The following is a 6,000-nucleotide window of genomic DNA, read 5'->3' on the forward strand; positions in this document are numbered from 1 at the left end:
AGGTGAAGGGAGCTCTGAACCAGGACCCTGGTGACCAAGCTCCAGGGCAGAGTCAGACAGACGAGCTCTCCTGCCCTCGGCCCCCCTACGCCGGGCCCCAGGCCAAGGCACAGTCCTGGCCCCGGGTGGCCTGGGCACAGGGAGCCGCGCTCGGGCCGCCTGCTCGGCATGCTGAGCCTCACCATCGCCAGGGCCAGGGTCTGGGCCCAGCCGCTAACCCCGAGGCTGGGCTCCTGGCAGGCTCAGCAATGGCTCTGTCCTCCAGGGCTGGTGGCACCCGGGAGACCCTAGGCTGGCCGGGGCTGAGCTCGGGGCAGGCCCTGTGCCCAGGAGCCTCACATCCGGCCGTGTGGCCAGGTTTAAATAAAGTATATCATCGCACAAAGTCACTTCGTACGTGTCTGGCATGTCTTAAGCACTCAGTATTAGCTATTTATTTTACTTTTAAGTAGCTTTTCCCCTCCTTTGGTTATCGTTGCACTGCTTTCCACCTGCTCAGCTTAGTTCATAGTCACCCAGTTCTTCGTGTTTTCTTCTCCTTGTTTTTAATTTTTTCAGATCATTTCACTTCATATTAACCTAATCCTAGAGAATGGACCAAAGGAGCAGAAGTAGTGTTCAAATAAGTTAACATCCCATTCCAGCAGCATCTCAGGTTAAGGATTTTGTGGTGAAGGGGGGGCCACTTTAAGGATGAAAGCAGCTCTTTTGCCCCTTTTTCCTATTTATACATTTCTGTCCCCCTCTAACCTTAAAAGAATAATTGTAGGAATGAGACCACTAGGCAGTTTAACCTAACTTCTGGCTTACGGGCTCCTGAATGCACACCATGCCTTGCTAACCTGTTGATTTGTTTCCTAGATAAAAAGAAGGAAGAATGGGGCTTCCCTGGTGGTGCAGTGGTTGAGAATCTGCCTGCTAATGCAGGGGACACGGGTTCGAGCCCTGGTCTGGGAGGATCCCACATGCCGCGGAGCAACTAGGCCCGTGAGCCACAACTACTGAGCCTGCGCGTCTGGAGCCTGTGCTCCGCAACAAGAGAGGCCGCGATAGTGAGAGGCCCGCGCAACGCAATGAAGACTGGCCCCCACTTGCCACAACTAGAGAAAGCCCCCGCACAGAAACGAAGACCCAACACAGCAAAAATAAATAAATAAAGTACTAAACTTCTACCCCCAACACCTTCAAAAAAGAAGGAAGAATGAAGAATTCAGCAAGTAAAGAATGGCTATCTCTCTACCCCCAAGGCCCCTTAACAATCCTGCAGGCAGATTAGGCAGAGGAGATAACATCTGAAGAAGGAGTCAGCCAGCCTGCACGCTCTCCTGCCTCCATGATTCACTGAGATTCTTCCCCCCATTTTCCCCTTTAAACACTGTCCTGGCTGAGCAGAATCTTGGGCATTGGTGTTAGGACATGAGTCCACCTTCTCCCCAGATTGCCGCCCTTTCTGATTGAAGCACCTTTCCTTTCTATTCACACTTGCCTCTCAAATTATTGGCTTTTGAGTGGTGAGCAACTGAACCCGAGTTTGGTAACAAGGAGACCAGGCCACTTCTAATGTCCATTGTCTTTCAGAAGAACACAGATTTGTTTCTCCAATTTAAAGTGCACAGTGAGTGCAAATTCCTGTGCAGTAGTTCTGGAGTGGGTCCTGATTATGCTTTTCTAACCATCTCCCAGGGCTGTTGCTGCTGGTAGCAGGGGCCACACTTAGAATGGCAAGCAGTACACCAAGCCTGCTGCTGTTTCTGCACTCCCCTCACTCAGCAGGGAAATGAAAAAGGACTGAGGTGTCTCCCTCAGAGAAAATTCATATTCCTTTCTGGTCATTGCATCTCTGCTCATTTCCTCGGACAGTGAGTATCAGTGAGTAATATTGTCCTCTCTGGCCTCAGGGCAGCTATGTGATTTGCATCTTCCCGTGTAAACTGAGAATGGAGGCCCCCTATTCACACGTTATTAAGAATTTCAGGATGGCAACAAGTGCTGAGTCTCTCTGAGCACAGGGTCCTGTGTGGTTCCCCATGCCACATGCCCACACAGGCGGCTTACTAGGCCTTTCTACTCTAATCTTTTCTAAACGAGGCTTCCAGGAGTCTCCGGAATTCATGTCAAGGTCAGCCCTCTTAGACTTTTTAGAACCACCGTCTGGCGTACGTCTTTCGTTTTTGCCTAGGTACGGTGAGTCGTCCTATTCTCTGATGGAAAATTGATAATAAAGATAATGTACACCTGTTCTGGGTATTAGGAATAAAGACGTGAAAGTTTTTTCTATGCACGTATGATGAGACGATTGCTCTCGGAATGTAGGGGGTAAAGGTTTAATTTAAACAGCGAGCTCACAGGTCAATGTTCATATCAACTCCGGCTGTTCTTCTGCAACCAGCCCTCTCCTGTAAGTCACTCAAGCTCATATATATATTGCAATATATATATATATATATATAAATATATATATATATATAGCAAACATATATATATGTTTGCAATGCAAACTTCTGCTAAAATATATATATATATATATATATATTTTTTTTTAGCAGAGGTTTGCATTCAGATCATAGCTACTGTTTATTGACAACCTACTGAGTCAGAACATTTAAATACAGGCAGCCACCTTACACCAGGAAAACTGGTTCAGTAAAAAAACCATTTAAACTAAATTTATTTCCTAAGCGCACGTCAACAATTGTGTATTGAGCACCTATTAAGTGCCAGACATTCTGGTTAATGAGGATCTGTCAGTAAGTAAGTGACTGAAGAGGCAAAAATCCCCACCCTCGTGGAGCTGGCCTCCAGGGAGGAAGGATACACACAAGTTAGTATAAGTGTTACAAGGCAATAAAACAGGATACAGAGGGTCAGGAGTGAGTGGTGGGGCTGTGATTTTCAGTAAGGTGCTTGGGGGGAAACTCTCTGGGGAAGAGACATCTGAGCAGACCTGAAGAAGGTGAAGTGAGATGCTCAAGTGTCTGGGAGAAAGAAACTAAGATGGAAAGAATAGTGCCGAGACCTTGAGGTGGGAGTGTGCCTGGCACGGTCCAGAAGCATCGAAGACGTCCGTGCGGTGGAGAGGAGAGAACGCGGGGAGTGCAGAAGCAGCGCTCAGACTGTGTACTTCTCTGCAGGTTAAAGGGGAATCAAAATTACTTATTAAGTACTTATTAGAAAGGGATTTGAAAAAGCTTTTATCTTGAAAATTGAAGGTTGCACGTTCCTGCTAATTTTTAGAATAAACACCATCAATTTCATCTATGTGGGAGGTGTAATTCTTCTCATTAAATTGGCAGAATAGCACACTGGGCTTCCTTTGCTTCTGTGTTGGCTGTCTGTTGCTACATAACAATAACCCCCAAACTGAGTAGCTTAAAGTACTAACCTTTATGATCTCACACAGTGTCTGTGGGGCAGGCGTCTAGGAGCGAACTAGCTCGGTGATTCTGACTCAGGCTCTCTCGTGGGGTTGCAGGTGTCAGTGAAAGCGGTTGCCGCCATATCAGTAAACAAAGGATGTTGCAGCCGTCGAGCCCTCACGTTCCAGCCGCCTGGATGGTGAGCCCTGAGGGACTCAGGATGGAAACAGGATGCCCGCCATCTAGCCCTCAGCCACCGCAGCCACCTTGCAGTGATGGGGAGACTTGCCCCAGAGAGCTGAGGTGGGCATCAAAGGAACAATTTCAGTGAGCCCAGATTTTGCATCTTTCCACACACCGAAAAGCTCTAACTTCCTTAACTTGAGATGTCTGGTTTTCTTTACTTAACAGTAATCTTTTGACGTTCCGACTACCTGGTCTTTGTAGCAAAAACTCCTCTATATCCTGGCTCCCCCCTTGCCTCTTTGAAACAGTCCCTCCGAGCCATCTGAGAGGCTGCGTCCTGGGCTTAGGTCCTCAGAATGTGTGCCAAGTAACAATAATTCTCAACGTTTAGTTTGTGCCTTTTGTTCAGCTGACACAGACAAGCTGTTGAAAGCAGCTGTGGTCATCTGGAGGTCTCACGGGGTCGGGGGATTCGATTTCAAGTTCACATGGCTGTTGGCAGGGGTCCTCAGAGGTCCTCAGGCTTCTGGATGAAGGCCTCCGGTCCCTACCCCCTGGGGCCCCCCAAGGGCTCCACGGGGCCTGCAAGCTGTCTTCCTCAAGAGTGAGCCATTCCAGGGGTGGGGAGAACAGGCCAGGGAAGGACCGGGGTGAGGCCACAGTGTCTCCCATGACCTAACCTTGAAGTTGCACAGCACCCTTCTGCCCTGAGTTACACAGACCAAGCCTGGTCTAGGGTGGGTGGAGGGGATGACACAGGCTGTGAACACCAGGAGCTGGACCCATTGGTGCGTCTGGGAAACAAGATCCCACAGCCTCACGTCAACACTAGCAGCGCACGCGGTCATTTGTGTGTGCGTGAGAACAATCCAGCGTTTCCACTGTTTTCACAAATGCTTCTCAACCTCTGTGGTATTCAGATCATTATTTGTTATTGTTTCTATCTTGTCATAAAGCTTCTGGGTTTTCTTCAGTTTATAATCATTTTACTTTATTTTAAAATGACTTTGCTAATGCAGCATTATTCATAATAGCCAAGACACAGAAGCAACCTAAGTGTCCATCGACAGATGAATGGATAAACAAGATGTGGTACATATATACAATAGAATATTACTCAGCCATAAAAAGGAATGAAATAATGCCATTTGCAGCAACACGGATGGACCTAGAGATTGTCATACTAAGTGAAGTAAGTCGGACAGAGAAAGACAAATACCACATGATATCACTTACATGTGGAATCTAAAATATGACACAAATGAATTTATCTACAAAAGAGAAACAGGCTCACAAATATTGAAAACAGACTTGTGGTTGCCAAGGGGGAGGGGGTGAGGGAGGGATGGATTGGGAGTTTGGGATTAACAGATACAAACTATTGTATATAGGATGGATAAATAACAAGTTCCTACTGTAGAGCACAGGGAACTATATTCAATATCCTGTAATCAACCGTCATGGAAAAGAAAAAAAATATTTATCTTGATAAAAAAGAAATATTAAAAAGAATGTATATACTTGTATAACTGAGTCACTTTCTGTACAGTAGAAATGAACCCCACATTGTAAATCAGCTAAACTCCAATTAAAAAAATAAATAAAATGACTTTGCTATGGAGTTATTTTGTTTGTTTTTATTTTTACTTTAATGAACACCCGTGCTTAAGATTTTCTAAGCATTGTTCTAAGTACTTTGCAAATATTACCTTTATTCAATCCTCATAACAAATCCTTGTAGGAGACGGGGTTGTAATTTTTCCATTGTGCACGTGGGAACCTGAGACACAGAAAAGTAGAGGTACTTGCTCAATGTTGTGTATCTGATAACTGGCCCATCTGTCGGGGGCGCCCGGCTCTAGTCTCTGCCCTGCAGCCTCTTCACTTCTTCATCCCCATCTTTATATGCTTTATGAAATTCTGCATCTTCTTAAGAGATGCCTTATTAACTCCTTATCAAGGAACACTATAATTGCAAGAGACATTGTAAACTTTAATCAGCTAATGATAGTCAAATAATCGGAAACATAAGCCAAGGAAACTGCTCATGTTAAACTAGGGATAATATTTGAATGGATATTAATTTTATAAGACAGTAGTTTAGTGATGTTTTGCATGATATGTGGAATTTTGCATCCCTATACAACCTCATGACTGCAGGGTCTCAGATAATGACTATACTGATATGAGAAGGAACCTTATCCATGACCTCTGATCCTCACAACACCTCCGCAAGGTAGGAATTCTCACCTTCACTCCAGAAATGAGGTCACTGGCTTGTATGGTGACTAAGGAAATTAGTTAAGATCCTAAGTAGTCAGTGGTTGCGATGAGATGTAAATTGAGCTGTCGGACCGCCCTCAGTTACTCCAAGGAACCTCTGTGGTTGTTTCTTCTTCTTATTTATTTAGTGTTGGCTTTTCTTTATTAATAATACCTTCTTTAGTCCACTACGAGC

This window comes from Grampus griseus (assembly GCF_964374135.1).
Source record: "Grampus griseus genome assembly, chromosome: 4".
In the NCBI taxonomy this organism is placed as follows: Eukaryota; Metazoa; Chordata; class Mammalia; order Artiodactyla; family Delphinidae; genus Grampus; species Grampus griseus.